General features: G+C 44.9%; 1 protein-coding gene across 1 annotated transcript in view; it reads left to right on the top strand.

Annotated features, from left to right (window-relative positions):
* cpne7 (copine VII) overlaps nt 1-15,664 on the top strand; it is a 145,329-nt gene that overhangs the window by 11,347 nt on the left and 118,318 nt on the right. The window lies entirely within an intron of this gene.

Below are 15,664 nucleotides of genomic sequence, written 5' to 3'. Positions count from 1 at the left end.
GTGAGATGGTGGTGGACTCCAGGTTGATGGACTAGCACATGAAGACGATGAATTGAGTGGCCTCTTGATGTTTTGTCTTTATGGTTTAGAAGTTCTAATTCTGTACTTTACATTCTTAATAAAGTAAATCATTTTCCAGACTGTCTACATAATATGGTCCCTTTCACTCAGAGAAAAACACAACAGTACTGTGATGTAAAAAGAATTTACCATGATAATGGAATACCACATTAGCTGGAGCAATTCTTACCACAGGAGATTATAATTTTAGGGAAGATTTTTTTTCATTCTATCCCCTGATACATTCTGAACCGTCAATGAAAAATAATGCACTACCAGCATTATTCGCTTATGGAGTGTCCTCAGTGAAATTATGGCTTTCTGATACTTGATTCAAACAGACATAGATGTACACATTAGACATTAGGCATAAGAATCAGAATGAAGTATGTTCTCCAGTTACATTAAGGACTACATAATTAATCTTTCTTAATGTTGATTGGATCAATTTTGTTCTCACAAAATGATCTCCTGTCAAATTTTATGGCCAGTTAGTTGAGGCAATGTCAGGACATGCTTTAAAAAAATGCAGGAAGGGACATCTCAAGCAAGAGAATGTCCGCAGATGCTGGAAATCCGAAGCAACACACACAAAATGCTGGAGGAACTCAGCAGGCCAGGCAGCATCCATGGAAAAGAGTAAACTGTTGCTGTTTTGGACTGAGAGACATCTGATGGGAAAGAGGGCTTTACTCCGACTGAACTGGAATACTTTAGGTACTCACGAGTATAAGATCAGGGTTAGCCTCTTGAATTTAGAGTATGCTGTCACTCATTTAAATTATAGGTTGTCCAGCTATTGCTTTGTTTCAATATTGTTTTATACATAAAACCAATAATACTCCGTTTTCTACATGGTTAACATTCCATTGACTACACTAATAATGACTGATTCTCTGAACCGATTATATTCTATTTTCCATCCTGATAATATTGCACTTTGTACACTGATATATTCCATTCTCCACACTTACGATAGTCCCATACACCCATGATGATATACCTGATCATATTGTGGCGACCCACTTTCTGCGCAGGCGAACCGGCTCACAAATAGCCAGCGTGCGGGGGGAGACTTTGGTAATGCGCCTCTGATGTCGTTTCCGCCCGGAGAGGGTGGGCGCTAGGGATTTAAATGCCAGCGCCGCGAAGCTTGAATAAACTAGTCTCGAAACGACTTACCGACTGCGTGTTGTAATTTCAGCGCTGTGTGTAGCACATCGCTACATTGGTGACCCCGACGGTCCAAACGGGATTTGGGCCAAAGATGACTGACTCTTCATCTGTTCACGCAGTTTCGCTAAAACTGCCGACTTTCTGGACGCTGCGACCACGCGTGTGGTTTAGCCAAGCAGAAGCCCAGTTCCAGATTCAGCAGATATCCTCTGATTCCACGCGTTACTACCACGTGGTGAGCGCCCTTGACCAGGAGACGGCCGCCCAGGTTGCGGATTTCATACAGTCGCCCCCGGAAGAAGGCAAATATGAAGCATTCAAGGCGCTGCTCATTGGGACCTTTGGCCTCTCACGGCGTGAGCGGGGTGCCCACCTGCTTCACCTGGATGGTTTGGGAGACAGACTGTCATCAGCATTGATGAACGAGATGCTGGCCCTGGCTGACGGACACAAGCCCTGCCTCATGTTCGAGCAAGCGTTCCTAGAGCAACTGCCTGAGGACATACATCTGCTGCTGGCCGGCGGAGATTTCAGTGACCCCTGGAAGGTGGCGGCCTGGGCAGATGTGCTGTGGAAAGCCAAGAGGGAGAACGTGGCGTCAGTCGGTCAGATTACCAGGCTACGCACCCAACAGCGGACCAGACCAGGCCTGGCGGGGGGGCACACACAACACAGAGGCAGGAGTGAGGAGGCCAGTGAACAGTGGTGTTTCTACCACCAGTGGTGGGGCACAGAAGCCCGCCGTTGTCGCCCACCCTGCAAGGGCCAGGGCCAGCTGCCGCTAATGACTATGGCGGCTGGCCACCAGGACAGCCTCTTGTACATCTGGGACAAACAGTCAGGACGCCGCTTCTTGGTCGACACCAGAGTGGAAATCAGCGTCTTGCCCCCGACGGGGTATGACACCTGCAACAGGAAGCCAGGACCCACCCTGAGGGCCGCAAACGGCAGCACGATACGGACCTACGGCACCCGCACAGTGCAGCTGCAGTTCGGCACCAGCCGGTTCACGTGGGACTTCACGCTGGCCGCGGTGGCCCAACCACTCCTGGGGGCGGACTTCTTGCGAGCTCACAGCCTGCTGGTCGACTTGCAAGGGAAAAGACTGGTACATGCCAAGACTTTCCAGACGTTCTCCGTGGGTGAAGCCAAGTTGCCGACCCCACACCTGGACTCCATCACGCTGTCGGACAACGAATTCACCAGAATCCTGGCGGGCTTCCCATCGATTCTGACACCGCAGTTCACGGCAGCCATGCCCAGACACGGGGTACAGCACCACATTCCGACCCAGGGACCACCTCTCCACGCCCGCGCACGAAGGATCCCCCCGGAAAAGCTCCGCCTGGCGAAGGAGGAGTTCAAGAAGATGGAGGAATTGGGGATCGTACAGAGGTCGGACAGCCCATGGGCCTCCCCCCTGCACATGGTGCCCAAAGCAGCCGGGTGTTGGAGACCATGCGGCGACTACCACAGACTGAACGAGGCTACAACTCTGGACCGCTACCCCGTGCCGCACATACAGGACTTTGCAGCAAACCTGCACAGGGCAAGAATATTTTCCAAAGTAGACCTCGTCTGGGGATACCATCAAATCCCGGTGCACCCTGAAGACATCCCCAAAACAGCACATCACCCCATTCGGCCTGTTCGAGTTCCTCCGAATGCCGTTCGGCCTGAAGAATGCTGCACAGACGTTCCAGCGGCTAATGGACGCGGTGGGACGCGACCTGGACTTTGCGTTCATCTATTTGGACAACATCCTTATAGCCAGTAGTAGTCGCCAGGAGCATCTGTCCCACCTCCGCCAGCTCTACTCCGGCCTGAGTGATTTCGGCCTCATGATCAACCCAGCCAAATGCCAGTTCAGTCTCGATACCATCGACTTTCTGAGCCACAGGATGACCAAAGACAGGGCAACACCTCTGCCCGCCAAGGTAGACGCGATCCGCCACTTTGCCCGGCCCAACACGGTCAAAGGCCTGCAGGAGTTCGTTGGTATGGTGAACTTTTACCACCGTTTCCTCCCCTCAGCAGCCCATATCATGCGCCCTTGGTACACCCTGATTTCGGGTAAAGGCAAGGACATTACTTGGGATGAGAAGGCCGCGGCCGCTTTCATTAAAGCCAAGGAAGCCTTGGCAGATGCCGCGATGCTGGTGCACCCCAGAACTGACGTTCCGACCGCCCTCACGGTGGACGCATCCGACACAGCAGTCGATGGGGTGCTGGAGCAGCTCATCGAGGGGCGCTGGCAACCCATGGCATTCTTCAGCAAGCACCTACGACCACCCGAACTCAAGTACAGTGCTTTCGACCGGGAGCTGTTGGCACTGTATCTGGCAATCCGGCATTTCAGGTACTTCTTAGAAGGCAGGCCGTTCACCACGTTCATGGACCACAAACCGTTGACCTTTGCGTTCACGAAGGTGTTCGATCCCTGGTCGGCTCGCCAGCAGCAACATCTGTCCTACATCTCCGAGTACACAACGGACATCCAGCACGTCTCGGGAAAGGACAACGTCGTGGCGGACGCACTCTCCAGACCAGCTATCCAGGCCCTGTCCCTGGGGGTGGACTATGCAGCACTGGCGGAGGCGCAGCAGGCAGACGATGAGATGCCCAGCTACAGGACCGCAGTCTCGGGTTTGCAGCTGCAGGACTTTCTCGTAGGCCCAGGTGAGAGGACCCTCCTGTGCGACGTGGCTACCAGCCAACCTCGCCCCATTGTCCCGGCAGCCTGGAGGTGGCAGGTTTTCGACTCCATACACGGTTTGGCACACCCATCTATCAGGACAACCGTCTGGCTGGTCTCCAGCAAGTTCGCGTGGCACAGACTTCGCAAGCAGGTCAGTGAATGGGCCAGAACGTGCGCGCAGTGCCAAACAGCCAAGGTGAAGCGGCACACTAAAGCCCTGCCGCAGCAGTTCGAACCCACCTGCCGCAGGTTCGACCACATTCATGTGGATATCGTGGGCCCCCTACCAGTGTCCCGAGGAGCACGGTACCTCCTAACTATGGTAGACCGGTTCATGAGGTGGCCAGAGGCGGTCCCGCTCACCGACACATCTGCCGATTCCTGCGCCCGAGCACTGATTGCAACCTGGGTAGCACGCTTCAGGGTACCGGCCCACATTACCTCCGACAGAGGTACCCAGTTCACCTCCAGCCTGTGGTCAGCTGTGGCCAGCCTGTTGGGAACGCAGCTGCACCACACTACTGCCTACCACCCACAGTCGAACGGACTAGTGGAACGCTTCCACTGTCACTTGAAGTCGGCTCTCATGGCCCGCCTGAGAGGACCTAACTGGGTGGACGAGCTTCCCTGGGTCCTGCTCGGAATCTGCACGGCGCCCAAAGAGGATCTGCACACCTCATCGGTCGAGTTGGTGTACGGTGCACCCCTGGTCATCCCAGGAGAGTTCATACCAGCCCCAAGGGGGCAAGAGGAAGAACCCGCAGCAGTCCTGGACAGGCTACGCGAGAGGCTCGGCAACCTGGCCCCCATACCCACTTCACAGCATGGACGGACCCCGACCCATGTACCCAAAGAACTGCAAAACTGTAAGTTTGTGTTTGTACTAAGGGGCGGACATCGGGCACCGCTACAGTGGCCGTACGAGGGGCCGTTCAAGGTGATCAACAACAACGGGTTCACATAAGTTCTGGACATTGCGGGGAAAGAGGAGGTTTTCACAGTGGACCGACTCAAACCAGCCCATGTGGACTTGGCGCAACCGGTCGCAGTTCAGGCACCGCGGCGCAGAGGCTGATCCAGACTGTGGACATTGGGGGGGGGGGGTGTATCGCCGGTTCAGGGGGGGGGTGGTTATGTGGCGACCCACTTTCTGCGCAGGCGAACCAGCTCACAAATAGCCAGGATGCGGGGGAGACTTTGGTAATGCACCTCTGATGTCATTTCCGCTCGGAGAGGGCGGGCGCTAGGGATTTAAACGCCAGTGCCGCGAAATTTGAATAAACTAGTCTCGAAACGACTTACCGACTGTGTGTCATTATTTTAGTGCTGTGTGTAGCACATTGCTACAATATAATCTATAACCTGATCATATTTCATTCTTCACCTGATAAGATTTAATTTTCACTCTGATACTATTTCATTTGGTGCAGAGGGGTGATAATGTTAATTCTACAGTGTGATTATATCCCTTCCATACGCAGTGGAAATATTCCATTTTCTGTACTTCCTCCATTCCACTCTCCAACCTGTTAGTATTTCTTTCTTCACGTGGTATTCATTCAGTGTACTCTATCCTGCACACTGATAATGGCCAATTCATTAGCCTGATGGCATCGCACACTCCAAATGCTAATATTCCGTCCTCTACGCAGACACCATTTCATTCTCCACCTCAGTTTTACATCTCATCATAAACTTGGCAGGGCCAAGACCCTTCATCAGAACTCTCCTTTCTTAAATGGTCAATTTAATGGTCAATGGTCAACCTTCGAATCTATGGAATCCATTTTAGTTTTCTTCAGTGTAGTTGTGTGCTTATTGCTGTGGCTGCTGCTGCACTAAAGCCAGATTCAAAATAAACACTGGAAAATAGAAAGCCCTCTCCAGAGATCATGGGACCCTTGTGTTAGATTCTACCTTGCTGCTAGAAGACTGTTGAATGGTTCTTTAGTACAATAAATTGGACTCTTGACCTCACAATCTACCTCATTGTAACTCCTATACTTTATTGTCTGTCTGCACTGCACTTTCCCTGGAGCTGGTGTACTTTATTCTGCATTCTGTTATTGTTTTACCTTATATTACGTTAATGCACTGTGTAATATGTTGAGCTGTATGAACAGTAATGCAAGACAAGCTTTTGTCAGTACCTCAGTACATGTGACAAAAAGTTCAATTCCGTCTTCTTGAAGGTGCAGTGCCACTGTGCTGCCAATCTACTTCTATAGTCTGTAATGTTCATTCATTATATCAAATAGGTTTGTTCCAAAAACTATGCATCCTTGGAATATTTTGGGTTATTATCAGGTAAATCCATTAGTGCAGGAAACTACAAATTAACTGCAAGGCAGAGAATCTTAAATCTCTCTTTAACCAGAGCTCAGTGCTCAGGACTGAGGTGCTGACCTTTCCTGATACACCCAAAGATTATGGACAGAAGTTGAAGACTTGCTGAGTATTATACCACAGTAAGCCCACAGATGGCTCTGCTGCTTGTCACTGCAATTTCAAAACAACCAAGCACAGTACCTTACATCACACTAAGCTATTATATTTCAGTTTGTTTCTTCCTAGTCACAAATACTCCAATAATGATATTTCCAACATATTCTGGACCTTTTTTCCTCATCCCTTTAAAGATGGCTAGGTTAAAATAAAAACACTGGATTTTTAGGATTCCCCAGAGGTGCATAATTGATGAATAGACACGAGTAGATCAGTGGTGCCCAACCCTCTTTTATGCCTGGGAACCCCACCGTTAACCAAAGGGTCCGTGGACCCCGGGTTGGGAACCCCCGGTATAAATGATTATCTTGAGGGTCAGGAATAGATGCACCGAATTTTTGCTAAAGTATGTTGTGGAATGTGCTTAAGGGTAATCTAAGCTTTATACAGTATACAGAAAGAGTAATTTGAAAAGTAGTAACACTGTAAAAAGCTGGAGGAACTCAGCGGGTCAGATGGCTTCTGCAGAAGGAAATGGACAATCAACATTTTGGGTCAGGACCTTTCATCAGGACTGGAAAGAAAAAGAGGTAGAGAGCCAGTATAAAAAGGTGGGAGCAAAGGGGCGGGGCAAGAACTGGTAGGTAATAGGGTGACCCATGTGAGGAAGTTAATAGGCAGCTGAGGGAGAGGAAAAGTGGGAATGAAATAAGAAGCTGGAAGGTGATAGGCAGAAGTAACCAATGGCTGAAGAAGGTAGAATCTGATTGGAGAGTACAGTGGACCATGGAACTAAGGGAAGAGGGTAAGGAGGGGAATGTGTGGGAGGGGAAAGAGATGGGATGATAGGGGTTGAGGGATAAGGGAAATAAAAGGGGAGAGGGGAGTGGTTAGAGGAAGGTGGAAAAATCAATCTTCATGACATCAGGTTGGAGACTAAAAAAATTCCTCCCTCCTCACTCCTTCTTCTGTCTCCCGCTCTGGATTCATACATTTTCTCACCTGCCTATCACCTCCCACTGGATCCCCTCCTCCTTCCCTTTCATCAATGGTCCACTCTCCTGTCAGATTCCTGCATCTTTAGCCCTTTACCTTTCCTACCCAACTGGCTTTAATTATCTCCTTCTGGCTATCCTCCTTCCACTCCCTCCATATCCTTTTTTATTCTGGCAGCTTCACCTTTCTTTTCCAGCCCCGAAGAAGGGTCTTGGCCTGAGATGTCGACCTGCGCACTCATTTCCATAGATACTACCTGATCTGCTGAGATCCTCCAGCACTCTCTCTGTGTTGCTCTGGATGTCCTCTGTAGATCTCCTGGTATACATGAGGTGCTGCTCCTCCAACGGGCTTCTAGTCGCAACTCAGCAGTAGAGGAGGCCGTGGACAGGTGTCAGTGTGAGAATAGGGAGTGGACTTAAAATGGCTGGCCACCAGGAGATCCCGATTGTTATTTCGAATGGAGTGAAGGTGCACAACGAAGCGATTTGTGTTGGGTTTCACCAATGTAGAGGGGACATTGGATACAGTAAAGGACACCAATGGATTCACATGTGAAGTAAGCTTTGCCTGGAAAGACAGTTTATGGCCCTGAATGGTGGTGATGGATGAGGTGTAGGGGCAGATGTAACACAGCCCATTTGCATGGACAAGTACATGGAGGGAAATCCATGGGGAATGACGAATGGACAAGGGAGTCATGGAGAGAACGATTCCTGTGGAGAGAGGGGAGGGGATGGAAAAATGTGTGAAGGGATAACATCAAGTTGAAGATGGCAGAAGCTGCGGAGAATAACACTCTTGATGTGCAGACTCTTGGGGTGGTAGCTGAGGACTGGGGAATTCTATGCCTGTCATGTCTAGTGGGAGATGGTCTGAGGGCAGATGTGCGGGAAATATTAGAGATGCAGGTGAGGGGTGCAGCCGGGGAGAGACACTGTTTTCTGAAAAACGGAGGACATCTTAGATTAGGGAAGAATATTTCTACCATCATGTGAATTGTAATCAAGCCTATTCTCTTGGGAAAGAAAATTGACATATACAGTAAGTGCAGCTCTCCTGAACAGTTACCTAGAGAACAACATGTAATGAAGGGACAAAAGGAGTTTAACCTATTCTACAATAGCTACATTCATATCAGCCCTGTATGTGTGAGACATGAAGAGTAACACCCAATGGAAATATGGTTCGTTATGTGAACCCTTAAAGGACTTGTTGAGTAGAAACCTTAAAATAACTGAAATGCACCATAATTGTATTCATAACGACAGCACAGATGTATGTAAAAGAATATTTCAACAGAAGCCATTCCTAAACTGCACATCACTCCCTCAGAAAAGTCATGATTATCCAGTTAAACAGATTCATTTTGAAGTACTTCAGCAGTGTGCTACCAGGTTGTAGTTGGTATCAATTCCTCACTCTCCAGGTGGTAAGTTTTGTCCTCTGGCAGATTCCCAGAATGTAAAAATATTTACAGAGCAGCAATTATATTAAAAAAAACAAAAGAATACTCGCTGTTCCTGTGAATACTTAATGAGATGAAAGGAATCTGTGGTCTATGTACTGTTATTTTACTGATTGTTTTGTTTTATGGCTTCATACATTGAATAAAATTAGATCGAGGCACAAGACAGAAATAACAGGCACCAATGTGATTTACCAAATACTGAGTAATTAATTTGTCCCTTTTTAAAATTAGCAGGATATATACATTATTGACTTAAATCACCAGAAAAATACCAAATAGCAATGGCAGATATGAAGATCAAAGTTTCATAACAAGAAGGTTTATCTAGAAAGCTTTATTGTGTAGTATTGAATAAAGATTTTATATTGAGTTAAAATACTGAAAGTGTACCAAAGAATACTTAGGCCTTTCAATAGAATTCTTCTTTTTCAGTTGTCCTTAAACACTGCAGAGCTAAGAAGAGAGAAAAATTAAGTAAGAGCTAGAATACACCTGGCAGGCTTGGAACATCATATCTCCTAGTTTGAAACCAAGCAGAAGTCAAGGAACAGATGCAAAATACTGGATAAACTCAGCAAGTCAGGCAGTGTCTATGGAGGGGATTAAACATTCAATGTTTCAGGGCTGATGAAGGGTCTTAGCCCGAAACTTTGACTGTTTATTCTCTTTTTTCCCCCTCTATAGATGCTGCCTGACTTGCTGAGTTCCTCCAGCATTTTATATGTGTTGCTGAAGATTTCCAGCACCTGCAGAATCTCTTGTGTTCAGAAATTGAAGACTGTGAATGAGGAACTTTAAATTGCCGTGCGTTTAAATCAATACCCTAAATGATATAATATTGCTGCTTAGCACCTGTCTTCTATGACACAGGACTTCCACAGCTGATGGGCAAACAACAGAATATTCTTGTATATAAAATTCTGAGGATTTATTTGAATATGTATGTTGGACCAACATACAGCCCTTTTTGGGTAGAATTAGCCTTTATTTAGATAGAAAAATACATTGCTGTAAGTATGGCTAAGCTTCACAATTTGCTATTGAACAGATGAATCATTTAGTACTTCACTGACGATCTAATAGGTCATGTGTACTCCAGCTTAGTAAAGTGGTTCTAATTTTATATGGTGAATGGTGTCTATAAAATGTTTAATGAATAAAATATTATTTATGTTTCCTTCCAGCTGGAAGTTTAGTTCAAATAACTAAACTCCTTTGTATAAGAATATGCACGAAATGTACAATCTTGTGACCATTAAATGTGACTTGTAACTTCATGGCATGATGGGAAAAGGGGCTGAAAAAGGCGTACAAATCTTGGAACTGAAGGCTGTGTGACTGTATCTGCTCTTACCAATAGGCAGGGAAAGAATGTTTCACTAAGAAGAGAGTCCAGCGTATGTCTGTACAGGCAAATCTGTATTCCACTGCCCACAAAAACATTGCAGTATCAAAATGGGTAACAACAAAATTTCTTCTTGCTTGCCATTAATTTGAGCATATTCTATATGCTAAAATGCAAAGGCATGTGCCAGGACATATTAAAGTCCAAGAACGTTGTGTACGATGAACACCAGAAGATAAAGCGAGTTTAAAACTGGCCATATTCTCAAGAGTAGATACTCTATGAGTTCCATAACCATTATTATCGTTATTCTTTTTGGTCCCAATATCTGAAAAGATGTAGCATGTAGTTTCACTGTTGATATGGCCAATTCAGGCTAATGCAGACTCTCCATGTCTCAGTAATATCTTTAGTTTAGCTTTCACCCTGTATCTTCTCCATCACAGATCTGCCATTGAATAGGTGAAGGGATTATACAAAGAGATGTAGAATATTCTCCTTAAGGAAGTTTGCTTTACAAATCCTTACAGAGATCAATCAAAATGGTGTCTAACAAAGAGCAAAATAAGATAAGTTTGAGAGCTCAACAAACCATACTGGCCTGGAGGGGAGCAATTATCACAAAACTATACATTTAATTACACCTATTGCATGCATTTCTTCCTCCTATCTCTGGATAATAGATTCAAACACTGCAGCCAATTTGGAGACTGTCCATCTCTGAAAAGATCTTGTGACTGACCTCCAATCCTGCATTACACATGAAATTCAGCTCACCCACAACTCTCCTGTTTGATCCAATCCTTCAGGTCTCACTCACCCTTTGCCCCTGCTCTCTAGATTAAAATACACCTTTAATTTTACACCTCTCTTGGTTCTCACCAAGGCCAACTATATAAATTCTTCCAGCGTAGTAGTTCTCTCCTCAAATTATATTTTTTTCCACTCTCCCCCACATCGTTGTACCACTGACCACAGGCATGTTCATCATCCTGGGTCCCACACTCTACAATTCACTCTTGAAGCCACGTCTTCTCATCTTTTAACACCCTCCTTAAAACCACCACTGACCAAGACTCATCCGGCTATCTTCTATCTCTTTCTTTATGCCCCGGAGGCTATTCCTCTTTTTAAAGGCACTAATTAAATGCAGGTTGTTGTTTTTGTTGCTGCTGCTTTAAAATCTTGAATTCACTTAGCAATTTGTTTAAAAAAAAGGTTGCTGTAAGGACAACAAAATCAAATTTGGAAAGACTGGGATATCCACCAATAAAAGCAGCTGTCACATACTCAGGTGACAACACTTCTTGCTTTCTTTATCAGAACAGCTGTTGTGTTACACCTGTCCTGACATATTTTGAGAAGCCTGCAATGCATGTGAGATGGGTTTGCTTCAACATTTCATATTCCTTAAAATGTGCATATTTCTGGGTGAAGATTTTCTTTGAAAATGAAACTTTTCCCTGTGGTTCTCCTAAAACAGTCTTTGAATGAGTCAAGAAAGTGCTTTGTTTAGGTACTGAATTGGAGTCATTGCCCTGCATGAATGCCTGACCCTTGATGCTCTTAACGCCTAACAATGCATATCAATCTCTGCTATGGCTCTTGGGTGACGGAGCCCCCACTGCCTTCTTGTCTGGTGAATTCCTTAGTCAAGTCAAGTCAAGTTTATTATCATTTTGACCATAAACTGCTGGGACAGTACACAGTAAAAACGAAACAACGTTCCTCCAGGACCCTGTGCTACATGAAACAGCACAAAACTACACTAGATGATGTGAGACAGCACAAGGCTACACTAGACAACGTAAAGCAACATAAAAACTGCACTGGACTACTGACCTGCACAGGACTACATAAAGTGCACAAAACAGTACAGGGCAGTACAATAATTAATAAACAAGACAATAGGCACAATAGAGGACAAATTTCAATATAATAATAAATGATGTAGATGTCAGTCTAGACATTGGGTATTGAGGAGTCTGATGGCTTGGGGGAAGAAACTGTTGCACAGTCTGGTCATGAGAGCCCGAATGCTTCGGTACCTTTTGCCAGGTGGCAGGAGGGAGAAGATTCACTGTCCTCTGGGTGAATAAATTTCTTCTCACCTGAATGGATGATTCCATAGCTCTGAGTCTGTGACACTGGGTTCTAGATACTACAGCCTGAAGAATCAGTAATCTACAGCCAGCATTCGAGACCCATCAGAATTTTGCATGTTTCAGTTTGATTACGTCTTAGTTAAACCTCCAGAAATGGTTATAATTGCAATTTAGTCCTGATAATGCCAATTTTTTATTGCAGTGCGCTGAAAACAAAAACCTACACTATACATCTCATTTCTAGGTCCTTGATTGATTTAACTTGCCAAGTTGGTTAGGGGAAAGACAGACACTGAACACTGCTCAGTGACCTACGTGGCAATATTGGAAGGGGCAAAGCAACAGGTGGTCATTTTTGTTGGGTCTGAGATTTTTATTTGAAGAAATGTTTTAGCTTAATCTTGCAAATTTATAGACTCTTCTTCGTTAAATTGTTGTGAGTGCTCTGATTTGTAATGTATTCAAAGTCAAGATTATTGTTTGGGGTAGTTAAAGAATTTGAGTTTATAGGGATTGGGCAGGAAAGTAGATTTGAGGTGGAGGGTCAGGCACAATTTTGTTGAATGACGGAGCAGGGACAAAGTCTGGATGACCTATTTCCCCTTCTGCTGTATTGTTAAGTTGTTATATTTACTGCTCAAAGTGTACGAAACATCTGACCTGGTCTATTGCTTCAGTTTTACTATTGTATAATAATTTTCCTTTGTTGACCCTGAAGATAACATCCTGCTCACTGTCAACTATATACATTTGTGTTCTCATTTTATCTGCCAGGAATATAATGAATCACTAGTGACATTGAAAACTTGTTTATTTCACTCTCTGCTCCTGCAGTGTGAATGTTTGCATATACATACACTGCACTTCCTTCCCTTGTTATAAAGCAGGATTAATTCCTATGTTCACATTATTTATAGATTTAAGCACTCTGCATGTTTTCTAAGAAACATCAATCTTCTAATGTTATTGATGTTGCACTACTAATTGAGGAAAATGCTGTTTCTTAACTCAATTCAATAGAATTTTGCATCGCTTCTTTTTAAAATTCCAAGTATCTTCTGGGCTACACTTATAATCACACACCACTTTGTTCCTTGTAGAATTGGATGTTTTGCATGTACACATTTAATTCTGATCTATTTTATTTGTTCCACAGAATTCCATTGTCCTTCCAATAACAATTTTGGAATAAGAGAAAATCTGCGGATGCTGGAAATCTGAGTAACACACACAAAATTCTGGAGGAACTCAGCAGGCCAGGCAGCATCTATGGAAAAGAGTGAACAGTTGACATTTCCGACTGAGACATCCTGATGAAGGGTCTCGGCCTGAAACATTGACAATACTCTTTTTCCATAGTTGCTGCCTGGCCTTCTGAGTTCCTCCAGAATTTTGTGTGTGTTGCAACAATTTCTGAAATTCAGGTGTGTTAGGAGTTTGACTGTTCGTGCTTTTTTCTCCCTGTTGCTTGAGTTATGATTTTTTTCAGGTTCAGTTGTTCCTTTCCCACACTCCCCTCAAGACTGAAGCTCAATTGTTTTCTGTTCATTAGTACCTCAACAGGAATATAACATCCCCCTGAATTTTATATTGTCTTCTTTGTTTAAATGTGTACTAATTGATGACTGATAAACTTGAATAGCTTTGTAATATTCCTTTTTCAATGCTTATTTGATAATAATCTGTTATTTGAAACTAATCTTTTGCTAAGCCATGATATAAGAAAATGTATCTTATATTTTCACTAGTGTGCTCCGTTGCAAATGGTAATTACAATATATTTCACTCCAATCCATTTTGACTGATTCCCATTGAACTGGTTGGGGAACTAGTGTGAGGTGCAGTGTTTCAGATTTCTGGATCATTGGGGTCTCTTCTGGGGGAGGTATAACCTGTACAAAAGGGATGGGTTACACCGGAACCCGAGGGGAACCAATATCCTTGTGGGAAGGTTTGGCAAGGGAACGGGAAACGCCTGATAGGGATGTTGGTTTACAGGCAGAGGTAGTGAGACTACCAGGGAGGACTAGCAGATGAGAGGGCAAAATTGCAGTCGTGGGCTGGATTGCTGTGTGACACGAGGACAAGATTGAAAAAGGTGTCAAATATAGGACTGTTATATTTGAATGCACACAGTATATGAAATGAGGTTGTTCAGTTAGAGATTGGCAGGTATACGTTGTGGGTATCACAGAGTCATGGCCAAAAGACGATTGGAATTGGGAGTTTAATATCCAAGGGTACACAATCTATTGAAAGGACAGGCTGGTAGGCAGAAGAGAGAAGTGGCTCTGCTGGTAAAACTGAAATAAAATAAGGTCACATAGGATGGGAAGATGTAAGAAGATGCTGATGAGATTTACTTACAGGCCTCCGGACAGTAGCCAGGATGTGGTGCACAAATTACAGTGGGAGATAGAAAAAACATGTCAAAAAGGCAATGCTACATTAGTCATGAGGGAGGGATTTTGATATGCAGGTAGATTGGGAAAATCAGTTTGATGCTGGATCCCAAGGGGGTGAATTCGTGGAATGCCTCTGAGAGGGCTTTTTGGAGCAGCTTGTAGTTGAGCCCACTAGAGGATCAGTAATTCTGCTTTGTGTATTGTGTAACGAACCAGATATGTTTAGGAAACAGTGCTAAAATTCACCCTGCAGTTTGAGAGGGAGAAGCTGAAGTCAGATGTATCGGTATTACAGTGGAGGAAAGACGTGAGAGAGGAGCTAGCAAGCATTGATTAGAAGGGGACACGAGCAGGGATGATGGCAGAGCAGCAGTGGATGGAGTTTCTGGGAACAATTTGGCAGGCACAGGCTAGATACATCCCAAAGAAAAGGAAGCATTCTAAAGGCAGGATGAGACAACCGTGGTTGACAAGGGAAATCAAAGCCAACATAAAAACAAGAGATCGGGCAGATAATCGAGCAAAAATTAGTGGGAAGTTAGAGGATTGGGAAATATTTTAAAACCAACAGAAGGCAACTAAAAAAAATGTAAGGGCAAAAAGATGAAATATGAAGGTAAGCTAGCCAATAATATCAGGAATGATACTAAAAGATTTTCTCAGATATATAAAGAGTAAAAGAGAAGAAAGAGTAGATATTGAACTGTTGGAAAATGATGCTGGAGAGATGGGGGACAAGGAAATGGCAGGTGAACTGAGTAAGTATTTTGCATCAGTCTTTACCATGGAAGGCACTAGTAGTATGCTGGACGTCAAGGGGCAGAAGTGAGTGTAGTTGCTATTAATAGGGAGATGGTGCTTGGGAAACTGAAAAGTCTGAGTATCGATAAGTCACCTGGACCTGATGGACTACACTCCAGGGTTCTAAAAGAGGTAGCTGAAGAGTTTGTAGAGGCATTGGTC

Source organism: Hemitrygon akajei, chromosome 17, assembly GCF_048418815.1.
Source record: "Hemitrygon akajei chromosome 17, sHemAka1.3, whole genome shotgun sequence".
NCBI lineage: Eukaryota > Metazoa > Chordata > Chondrichthyes > Myliobatiformes > Dasyatidae > Hemitrygon > Hemitrygon akajei.
Note: the sequence above shows the minus strand (reverse complement) of the source record. Positions and strands in the feature narration are given on the sequence as shown.